Raw genomic sequence first — 12,920 nt, 5'->3', positions numbered from 1 at the left:
GCCTTACTTATCTGACATTTTGGTCCAGACCATCCCGGATCACAGACAGTTGCTAAACAACCAGATAGAGGATCACATTCGTCCAGGGGGCAGTGGCACTCATCATCACACCTTTCTCCGTATTTTCCTTTAGGGCAGTCACCTATATCATTAGAACAATGGTGCTAGAGAGCCACGTGTACCTACATTCCCAGTTGTTTCTTAGGCGCAGCTGTATGTAACAGAAATGTCATGTCGGAGATAATCAGTAGACGCATTATACCTGAGATAATCAGCAGAAGTATTATGTCTGAGATAATCAGCAGAAGCATTATCTTGAAGATAATCAAAAAAAGCAGAAGCATTGTGTTGAAGATAATCAGTAGAAGCATTGTGTTGAAGATAATCAGCGGAATCATTGTGTTGAAGATAATCAGTAGAAGTATTCTGTTGAAGATAATCAGTAGACGCATTGTGATGGAGATAATTAGTAGAAACATTGTGTTGAAGATTATCGGCAAAAACATTGTGTTGAAAATAATTGGTAAAAGCGTTTTGTTGACGATAATCAGTAGAAGCATTCTCTTGAAGATAATCAGCAGAAGCATTGTGTTGAAGGTAATTAGTAGAAGCATTGTGTTGAAGAGAATTGGTAAAAACGATTTGTTGAAGATAATTAGTAGAATCATAGTGTTGAAGATAATCAGTTAAAGCATTGTCTTGAAGGTAATCAGTAGACGCATTGTGTTGAAGATAATCAGTAGAAGCATTGTGTTGAAGATAGTTAGTAGACGCATTGTGTCGAAGATAATTGGTAAAAGCGTTTTGTTGAAGATAATCAGCAGAATCATAGTGTTGAAGATAATCAGTAGAAGCATTGTGTTCAAGGTAATCAGTAGAAGTATTCTGTTGAAGATAATCAGTAGAAGCATTGTGTTGAAGGTAATTAGTAGAAGCATTGTGTTGAAGATAATCAACAGAAGAATTGTGCTGAAGATAATCAGCACAGGCATTGTCTTGAATATAATCAATAAAATCGTTTTGTTGAAGATAATCAGTAGAAGCATTGTGTTGAAAATAATCAGTAGACGCATTGTGTTGAAGATAATCAGCAGAACCATTGTGCTGAAGATAGTCAGCACAAGCATTGTCTTGAAGATAATCAGTAAAAGCGTTTTGTTGAAGATAATCAGTAGAAGCATTGTGTTGGGGATAATCAGTAAAAGCATTGTCTTCATGATAATCAGCAGAAGTACTGTGTTTAACTGTATTTAACTGTATTTTTGTAGATGTGCAAGTTTCATCAGCTTGATAGTTACGTACATGAAACCTCTCACGATGAAAGGCTAATGTTCAGCACACTACACCGGTTGTCCTGTCACCCGGGCCGGTGTTGTTGGGGGTACCGATTCGTGTCAATTTCTGCTGTTATCTCTACTCCACGCCTCGTACAGGTTAAGTAAGTCTTGCGGTTTTTAGGGTAACACTCTCTACCATTCTCTTGCAAGGAAACCTGACTATTGACACGTTGAAGTCACCCTTCTGATTATCAGAACGGAAAATATTTAATTTAGTGTCAGCTAAATATGTGAATCTTATACAAGGAAATATCAGCAGCATCTGACAGTAGGAGGAATTTGGCCATTATTTAAAGATCGCAGACCATTTACATTACACAGATACGTGGCTGAAGAGTACCGTCGCATTTAATCACCAGTATTATGAATATTCTTTTGGTTTTGCTACCTAAATCTCACGTAAGTTGGTTCTGTGATCTGAGAACTTCAAACCCACATTCCCTTGAACTAGTTAGTTTTGTACAGTACCAAACAGTACCTTGTGAGTATCACCACCTCACAAGTATCACCACCTCACAAGTATCACCACTTCACAAGTATCACAACCTCACAAGTATCAACACCTCACAAGTCCTCTAGGTATTCCAAGCGATTGAGTTACACATATTTTACTTATGAAAAACTGTGTGTAAGTGTAGCTGGTTTCAGCTAAGCTTCACGTATTTGCACAATTTACTAAACGGTCCCTCTAGATCTTGATAATGATGCCAGATAGCGACGACAATGTCTATACTGAAGCACTCCTGATAATGTATATACAGTTGACAAAAGATTTTACCTTGCGTGCCCGCAATCAGGCAGAGAGACAGAGCTGAGAAAACTCGCCATACATCCACCATACTCCCGGGTAAGATGCACATTTCCTGGTTCATTAAGTTTAGCCTTAGTTTTAGTTTCAGGTTTTGGTTAGATTTTCACTGACATATGTGTCACATATCGTGCAATCAGTATCTATCAAACACCATCTACATTTTATAAACAATGACCTGTGTATTTCGATGAGACCTTCGTTTACAGGTCTGTGTTTTGTTGTAGGATATATTACCTAATACATGAAAGAAATATGCACCCGTTTAAAACGTCCACTTTGAAATTATGCGGAAATGAATGTAACGCTATTTTTCAGTTTTTAAACATTACAGCATTCTCAAATGTGTACACATTCAGCTCAATGAAATTGATTTAGGCGGAGTGAATTTGTGTTTTGTTTCCTGAAGGGTGAATAAAAAGATAACAATACAATATAGATTTCTACTTCACAGTTCAAAGTTAGTCATTGATGTCTTATCATCACATTTGGTTTTTCCCGCTGTGATACTTTTGTAGTTTGTTTGTACTTCGATGACAGGCTTTTAAGATCTAAATTTATTGATCTTAATAGTGATATAAATTATTAAATTATTCTCGTCACCATATGTCTGGAATATTGCCAGTGTGACCTAAATATTAACTCACTCGTTCACTTGTTTTCCCTCTTGGGCTAGGTGTATATAATGATTTGGACATTTGTGAAATGGAGTTTGTGATATCTCACGATTATGAAGTCGGTTTGTTGTTAATGTAATCAACGTCTTACATGGAATCAAATAGACCAATTGTAAGTTAAAATATAACGAAAAGAATACACATACAAAGCGTCGCGTCAAGATTGAAGCATTTATTTAATTCATGTGTCTCCTAATGCGGGAATAACCTACGAGAAGAGAGAGGTCAGGTGAAATGTGTGTTAACGTCTTACTTGAGAATATTCCACTAATATGATCCAGGTATGTGTATGCATGTGTGGCAGCTTCCACTAGCCCAGTTTTATAGTGCCAGCTCACTGAGATACCATACCGCAGTTTAGCATGGGTGCCCCACTCAGGTACATTATACTGACACTGAACCGATCAATTCTTGTTGTACCCATTTGTGCCGAGCGTCATTCAGGGATCATCAAATACCATAGTTTAACGTCTTTTTGGGATCGAACCCCTTCCACTCTCCGGGCGGGAAGAAGAGCGAATGTGCAGAAAGCACGGGCACGAAAAGATAAACACAAGGCAAAGTAGACATATATTTTCACAACAGCCAATGAGCAAGTAGCATACAGCGTGAAAATAGCACATTATACAAATATTGCACATAAGGAAATCAAGCCAAACACGGTCCACTTGACACCTAAAACAATTGCTATTCAAATAACGATAAGGAAATTGATAGCCTCGTCCGTCACTTCTGTGTCAGACGCACTAGCACCTATCAGTAACTTCCTGCAATGTCAGATTAACAAATACTCACCGTGAGAAACACTTCAGCATGCGGTTATCATATTGTGCTTTGGCGAGACTCTTACATTAGCATATCTCGTGCTGCTGATATTTCGCTACGGTTGATGGGTTATTGAGCCAGCGACCATGTCGGTCGTACCCCTCTATTCAGTTAAATACCATGTGACATGTTTAATTTTCAGCAACAGGCCCAAACCGCATACTTTCATTACATGTCATACAGTTAGGAGTTTAACACCTAACATTCTACCATTACATTTTTATCAACATTAAGAAAACATACTTGCCCTGTTGGAAAATCTCAGGTATTTGCCACATACCACTGAATGACTTTGATCTACCAGTCACAATCCAGCATTTACTGAAGTTATTGTAGAGTCTGGGTTTAATATAGAGAGTTTGTTATTTGTGACATAAGAGGGAGAACACTGAATGGCATAGAGAGTACGTCAGGGAAAGACCTGAGCGCAAAAACATCAAGAATTTGAAATTAAGTGTCAAAGCAATTATGAAACACTTCACAGTTCTCTCCTTCCGATAGCAAACGCAGTCAGGGGTAACTCAGACATCGGGCATGTACGACGGTCCAGTTGTTCGATTCATTCAGTTATAGAACAGTCCAGTTTGACACAACCTATGTATATTGTAACATACATGTTTGTCAAGGATAGTTTCATGACTATTTCCTGATTATGCATGCCAGATGCTTCATCCTTCTAACACTGTTTATAGTGCACATTCTAGTAGAATATGGCAGATTTGGGGACATCACTGATTACTGATACAAACCATGAGCTGATTACTCAGTGGGTATGTAAATGCTTTCTGTGATGGATTGTACATAGTGGCACTTCTAATGAGGAAGTGCTAGGAAGCATGTGTAATGCAAATACGACAATCCCTGAAGCTCATTGTTCTGAGAACGTTTACTTCATCTGGTAATAGGATATTCGTGCACGAACGTAAGTCAGAGCTACATAATCAGATAATCCGTGACAATGCTTTGAGCATTCTGCCAGGTTGATCGGTTGGTTTGCCGGCTGGACCAGACAATCCCATGATCAACAGGACGAGCTTCCAGTTTGGATACCAAGGTCAACCAACCGATTCTGACTGTCCGAACCCGTTAGTAGCCGTTTATGCCAAGCACGAGTTGTTGATTTTAACGGGTTGTCATGACCAGGTCTAATGTCTATCGCTATCCCAGTGTTATGCTTGGCTAAGCCAGGAAACAGGAAATGTGGAATATGTTGTCTGCCCTTTCAAGCTAAGGCTAGGTGATAACTTAAAACAGTCTTGCAATTGGTTCTCATCAATTAATCAATCTCTTAATTGTATATTTTACGAGGAGTTTGAAACTTTGTTAAATGTTGAAAGATATTTGTGTTGTGATATCCCTATGCATCAAAGAATTGCTATATCAAGGTTTAGATGCAGTGATTTTTATAAGGCGGTTGAATGTGGTAAACGTTATGGAATTGAATACAACGAAAGGTTATGTCCCTTTTGTAAAAGGAGACGCCTGAATTATATAGAAAATGAATATCATGTACAATGTGTTTGTAATGCCTGTTGTACACTTAGAACGAAATATATAACAAAGTTCACTAAAGAACCTCTTACTCATTACTCTGTTGTGAATCTTTATGCAAAACAAGAATTATGTTGTTATATAAAATATTGGCCTATATCTATTCTATGTGCAGAAATGGAGACACTCCAGGAATGGAGCTGCCGAGCTGATTTTGCGCACTCACTGAATATCTCATTGTGATTGTGTTATGGGGGAAGGCCTCTCTACTGAATAAATACTGTCTGTCTCCCTGTCTAATATTCCGGTATTAAGTACGTAATGGTCCGCTTATATGGCGCTAATATCCAGACACATTGCCTGTTTAATACCACCGGCCATAGGAGACTATAGTACTTTCCGATACGTTTTCAACTCCCTGGGGATTATACAGCCATGCTGCCTGTTAGGCGCAATGAACTAAATACTTACATTGCCAGCACATCCTCACGGGTACCAAGTTTACAGCTGGGTAAACCTCGGGACCCGAACCTAGGTGGCTCCACCCGGGATCGAACCTAGGGTTTCAGCGTGATAGGCATTATTGTGCCAGTACAATTCAGATAAATGTTTTGGCTAGATAGGTGTGTTCTGATTTTGCCAATATGTTTTGTGGGTCAAGGCTCCAGTGACCCAGAACTTACATTAGTTGTGGTGACCCTTCACTCTTTGTGAGCATCCTGCCCCAGTCTTAGCACCACACATAACCAAATGTAATGTCAGTTGATCTTCTGAAGACAAAACATGGCAAGTATGGTGCATGTCGAAGTAGGGAACTGACAGGACATACGTTTTGTCACAGTGACGTCATAACCTTACATGTCCATTACATTTCCCCGGAAATGTTTTATGGAAGATTAAATGAGACCTCGTATCACGTTTTTTTCTTAGACAATAAATCTCACATGACATTTGCTCTAATGTTCACATATTTCCCTGAATCGTTGCAGATCATTGTGAAACTCTGCCCACGATTACCACATTTTAAGTTTCATGGAATAAGGAACGATATATCACAAGCAAGTGTCCATGAGAAGATGTCAGTCATGATGCAAAGTGTGGAACAGATCATCATGTCCAGGCTACCAAGTTACAGCAGCGGTTGTAAGTTGATGTTGAACAACATATAAACCGACATGGTCCTGTTTGTTTACTGTGGAACTATTAAAGCTGCTGAGTAGGCAACAGACACTGCCTCCTCTACTGACGTGTGTGTTTATGGAGTAGGATGATAACAATGGCAACTGACTCCCTCAGTCGTGACACATAAACCGAAACTGCATTTTGAACTGAAGGTGGCGTTTGCTGAAATGTAGTACACAAAGATGACATCCTTGAGACATGACAAACAACTCATTTAATTTCCAATAAATAATGGCAAAAAAGTAATACTCACAATCATATGACGTCTTTGAAATAGTATAAGGGTATAGTGTGAATCTGATTAAATCTTACAAGCTACAATTTGCTAGAAAATCTACTAGTAAAGAACTCAAAAACCAAACAAAACAGCTTTGGAGAGAGACGTCATTAATGCAGGATACTATATGGCGTCTGAATATTATATTTTGAAAACAAGCTGAAACAAAAATAACAAGCGTGAATATTTGGGTAATGACAAATACTGGTCTATGGGCTTGTCATGGCAATGTGTACGCCTTCTTAAAAACATTTACAATGACATAACATCTTATTTTAGACATCCATATCGAACATAACGCTTCTAGACCCGGTTGTATCAAAGTGTAAATCAAATCAAACACTAATCATTGATTAAATTCATAATATCTGATTAGTTGATGAAGTGTTTAAATAAATAAGGCTGTAAAAACCCATATTTAAACACCCATTAACTAAGTATGGATCTAATGAATGTCTCGTCATTAAACCACCATTAACTTAGGGGAATCCTCTAATTATTATCCATGATGCATTGCGGGTAAACATTAATCTATCGTCTGCACGATGGCTGTCGTCAGAAATCGTAGTAAAAAGTTGTGAAATACAACTTCTAGCAGACCTAGATGAAGATCATGTCGATGTGTTTAACAGCAAACTGACTAACTCCATTCCTAATGATAAAAAGTAGCACATATGGGACAAAGAAACGGCCGAGATCAACAGCTTTGGGGTAATGAACAGTGTCTAAACACATGAAGACAAAATGGGACAATATATTTCAAATTGAAGGAAAAAGAGCTTTCGGAAAAATTGAGAGTATATTTCATCCACCTGAATGGAAGCGAGGAAACTCTTCCACGTCAATAAGGAAATCTCTGCTAAAGGAAGACTCGACTGTGAAGTCTGACCATGAGCTTGTGTATGTTTCAGCAGTCTACAAACAATGTGAACAGTGTACAAACATCATATCTAGCATATTTCACCAAAAATGGTTGTAAAGGAGTCAATGATATGTACAACTATATTTCAGTAACAACTAGTAAATGTCGTCCCTGAAATACCATCAAGTATGTTTTCAGCTTCTGTTTCCTGAACACATCATATTTCAGTCATCAATATGGATAGAGAAAGAGAAAATTCGCATTACAGTATTCGTTGTAGGCCTTAAAAATATTAAATGGAGTGATATTGCGCATGTCTTCTCTTTCTGCCAGATAATGTTGTCGACCATGAGGTGTCCAGTGCTACATCAAGGCTAACAATGTTGGATTCCTGACACTGTATTTATCATGTTTAACAGAAACATTATTGATGCAGAAACAACAGCATAGTCGCTGTTCTCTGGCTCACGTCCCATTGTGCTTGACAGATGTGTCGCAATGTGCTTCACATGTTGGCGTACACGCTCTGTGTCTCCAGATAGGTCGAGGCCAGGTTGTAGCAAACAGATATCTCCTCCTGAAGAACAGAAGAGAGAATGTCGTTGATTGTACTGAAGTTCAAGCCGCAGTAGGTCTCTATTTGTTTCTTTATTGTGTTACTAACAAGTCACGAATTCAGAGCCAGTCAGGCCAAACATTTACATAGGCTACATTTCCTTCAATGTTCGTCCTGTACCAAGTGAATGTATTTTCTAGACTGGCAGATGTCTTGATTATATGAGGTAATAGCATGTGAATGATTCTTCTCTACTCGTTGATGTCTACAAGCGCCATATCGTCCCTGCATTCACCTGAGTGAGATCGTTGGCATGCAGGTGCCCGAGACGTCTGATGTTGTTGTAGATCTCCACCTCGTTGTCGTACCTAATGCCCAGTACGATGTTGCTGAGGATGCAGAACAATGTAGCCACGCGTTTTTCTTTTTCTCTAAAAAAATATCATTATCTGCATTCACCTTTAGGTAATTTAACAAACCAGCAATTGAGATTCTTGAGAGGCACGTAGAGGCTGGTCTTAACATTTTATGGATGTCAATTTCTTCATTGTATACCTGATGAAGGGCAAGAAATTGATCAGAAACGTAGTGGAACAAAGAAGACGTTGACATCAATAACAGTTTGTCTGATACCTAAAGCAACATCTCACAACTGGTTATTATCCATAATAGATCTTATGGGTTAGTTCCTGGTGAGGGTAAAGTTAGAGAGGATCACAGTACTGATGCAACAGTAAATATATGGAATGGTTGCTAAGTCTAAGTACTGTGACTCACTGAATTTGGTTTTGTTACGCTTTACATATTCCAGCAACATCATGTCAGAGGACACCAGAAATCGGCTTCACACAATTTACCCATGTGGGGATTCAAACTCGGGTCTTTACCCACTAGGCTACCCAACCGCCCAACGACCAAGAAGAAATTATTGCATTTTTGTATTTTTAAAGCCTTTTTTTATTATTGCAGTAATTATTGCAGTGAAGAGTACAATGAAGGATATTAAAGGAATACAATATACCCGAAAACAACTGTTACGGGATTTGGGGTATTGTCCCTTCTGCCGAGGTCGACCTGTTCCAGGAGGTCAAGGAGAACTGAATGGTCATCAGTTGGAAATATCATCATCATGTACACACGGACAGTCTGGGAGGAGGCATCGCCCTTGAATACAGAGAGAGTGACAGTAATCGTATTGACGGAATACATGTATTAATCATCTCACACGTCACTACATCTTATAACGCAATAACAGGTGGAATGCCGTACTCAGGTCTGTTACATACATTAGTCAGAGAGCCTAGTCACGTGTTGTGCATGCTGCCCCAGTGTTCTGAAAAGATTTATGTTTTTATGGTACGTGACAACCGACCTGAATCTGTCGTTGGATGTTCCTGAAGACGATGTCGGGGTTGATGGCGTTCTCTGTTGAACATGTAATACTCGCGGGACCCAGATCCAGACTTTCACCTGGCGCTGGTAGGAAGCAGGACACACTCTAAAAAGAAATCATTAGAATGACTTTATAATTGTCTCCTCAGTATGAAGAACTATGTTCTACGTCCCGATTGTGAACAGTGAAGCAGTCAGATAACTGAAGGTATTACTCACCCGCTGAAGACATCACTGCTTCATAACTCTACAATGTTATTACACATTGTGCAATAACACCGCGTGATGCCGAACGTATGACGTCACAATGGTTTAATGTTACGCTAATACATCTGTCACAATGGAATTAGATCATGCTTGACTGGCTGAGAATCATTACACTGTCAATCAATTTATGTTGAAGACTGAAAAAACAGAATACCAAACTCGCTTTCTTCTATAAAACTCGTTAAAGATTTAGTAATGATATGGTGTTCCACGGAAGGTCGTTTGATATCCTCTATGAGAGCTTCCAGTTTGGTTGTATCGTGGTTCACCTGGTGCGAGTCTGGCAGGATAATGACGATGGAAGACTCCTGTTCCTCTGTGAGTTTCCAGAACAGAGACGCCGTGGTGACGGATGGGGCCTCAGTTAAAAGGTAGCCATTCATGGACAGATGGGACTGAAATTTAATCAAGACCAGACTAGACTTATTTATAGGGGCACATCATGACATCAGTATTTTCTGTGTTTAGAGAGATAGAAGATAAGTCGGGAAACCGAGGAGCACCTTAGCATTCTGTATTATCGAATGTCCATGTCTATTTGGACGTGTACAGAGTAGTAAGTGTTACTGAATGACAATGTGTATTTGGGCACGTGCAGAGTACTAAATGTTTTTGAAGGACTATGTGTATTGGTACACGTACAGGCATCATCACAGCTAAGATATCCGCACGTCCGTCCACCCACACACGACCTTTCATGTCTTTACCTGATAACAGAAAGAGAGAGTATATTGTCAGATACAGTCATGGGTTCTCTGTTACTCTCGAACTGAACTCTCTTAATTCACAATTACACACAAATTGGTTTATCAGCATGTGGAAGAAATGTTTACTTCTTCCTGAAAGTCAAAGCATCACACCTCAACTTGTAAAGCATGTTACTGAACGTGCTAGTGAATATGTGTAAAGGTAATATGTTCTTACCTGTCTTAGCTCGCTGTATATCGGATTTGACTCTCTAGAACCCAAGAATACGAGCAGGTGTATACATATGGCACATAGTAAGCAATGCTGTAGATCAAAAGCTCAAAGTAATGGAAGTGTTTCAACGAATTTAGCGAAACTTTAACTTTAGAAAATATTTTTTCTATGAGGAGACGAAAGGATGTAAAACGGAATCCGTTCTAGAAAAATAGATAAAATAGCAATTATGGAAGCAAGAATAAACATTTCGAAATTGCCAACTTGTAAAATAGAGGGACAGATTTTTCTGATACATCAGTATAGAGATGTGATTAGGTGGACAGTAATTCTTCAGTTATTGAGTGTCAGTATATCATCTTTTATGTTTTGTTAGAACACTGTGCTCTATTTGTACCATATGTCCATACATATATGTTTAAGCACATACTGCTGAACAATCACCTGTATCAGTCTTGGTACAGTCAAGTTGCCCATCTTGAACACTGTCTTCCTTCCCCGCTGTTTAACAAAGTCCAGAGACGTCAGGAACGTGTCTCCTACCGTCAGAACCTCGTACAAGGTCGTGTACACACAGGCATACTGTTCCTGCAATACACATGACAATGTGACACATGGTCGCAGACAAATATATCCATTGTATCGCAGCAAATATATCTATTAACTACATAATGTGCCATTGTTATGATTCCTATCTGGTATTCAAAGTGATACAATCGACACGATGTTTGTATAATCAGAAATACAATTACCATTTTCAGGTTATGAATGGTATTGGCGTCAGTACCTTGGTCTGAATCATGTTTCTTCTCTGACGTCTCATGTCACACGCGAACCTGAACACATCCACTTTGTGGTCACTCAGAGCCCTGTCCAAAAGGTAGTCCAGCGCAATGTAGGTTCCAGTGCGACCTATCCCAGCACTGAGGAAAATAATGAGCACAATCAGTATCGACCGACAAGATGAAAAACTGAGAAACAATTATACGAATGGATGATGACAGAATAACAGTGAAGACACCAGGTGTTAACGAAAATGGAAAGCATTTCTACTCCTATCGTTAGTACCAGCCTATTTGCATACAAAATGTAAGACATTGTTTGTTGTCTGACGCCACATTGCGCTTCTCCTGTAATACTGGCTAGGGAGTTTTTTACACAGTAAATCTTGATCAAAGTTATAGGCCAGACAATACGGCGACAAGATTGAGCATTTAAACTGAGGTGAATTAACACTGTATCACTGTTTCCTCAGCCTCTTCCATTCCACGGTTCATCAACTCCATTATTATGCTGACTATCCCGGACATCCTCAGTGAAGAGAATGTCTGTACCAGCCCACGATATTTCTCAAGTATATACTTCGGCGGAATTGGAGCCCTACTGGAACTACGTAGTTAACAGTTCAAAACGTTATATTTAAACTGAGGTGAATTAACACTGTATCACTGTTTCCTCAGCCTCTTCCATTCCACGGTTCATCAACTCCATTATTATGCTGACTATCCCGGACATCCTCAGTGAAGAGAATGTCTGTACCAGCCCACGATATTTCTCAAGTATATACTTCGGCGGAATTGGAGCCCTACTGGAACTACGTAGTTAACAGTTCAAAACGTTATATTTAAACTGAGGTGAATTAACACTGTATCACTGTTTCCTCAGCCTCTTCCATTCCACGGTTCATCAACTCCATTATTATGCTGACTATCCCGGACATCCTCAGTGAAGAGAATGTCTGTACCAGCCCACGATATTTCTCAAGTATATACTTCGGCGGAATTGGAGCCCTACTGGAACTACGTAGTTAACAGTTCAAAACGTTATATTCATATAAAACCTGTTGACATACCACAAAAAGTTTAAACTGCTTGAAGTGCCATCACAATTATAACGGCCCCACTACAAGATATAACTGTGGAGGTTTTGATGTACGTCTCACATGTAATTCAACGACAGCTTTCCTGTGCATCTAACCCGTGAAGATGCGGGGTACAATTGATCTGCAGCAAAGCACACTTGTCATAAGACGGACTAACGTGATCGGGTGGTCAGACTCGCTGACTTGATTGGGACATGCCATCGTGTCCCATATGTGTACATTGATACTCATGTTATTGATCACCTGATTGTCTGGTCCAGACTCAATTATTTATAGACCACTGCCATATAGGTGGAATATTGAGTGCGGTGTTAAACAACAATCAATCAACCAACCAATCCCGCCCACCCCGACCTGCAGGAGAGCGCGATATCTATCACAAGGGAATCGTAATAAAATGGATCATTAAGATCATATTACAAGAACTGTATAGTGTCTTCTTA

The 12,920-nt window shown here is 39.3% G+C and overlaps 1 pseudogene; it reads right to left on the bottom strand.

Annotated features, from left to right (window-relative positions):
* Positions 1–7,892: 7,892 nt before the first annotated feature.
* Positions 7,893–12,920, bottom strand: part of LOC137292175 (receptor-type tyrosine-protein phosphatase epsilon-like) — an 86,828-nt pseudogene continuing 81,800 nt past the window's right edge.

This window comes from Haliotis asinina, chromosome 7 (genome assembly GCF_037392515.1).
Source record: "Haliotis asinina isolate JCU_RB_2024 chromosome 7, JCU_Hal_asi_v2, whole genome shotgun sequence".
NCBI classification, from domain to species: Eukaryota; Metazoa; Mollusca; class Gastropoda; order Lepetellida; family Haliotidae; genus Haliotis; species Haliotis asinina.
The sequence above is the reverse complement of the archived record's forward strand: the minus strand, read 5'-3'. Positions and strand labels throughout refer to the sequence as shown.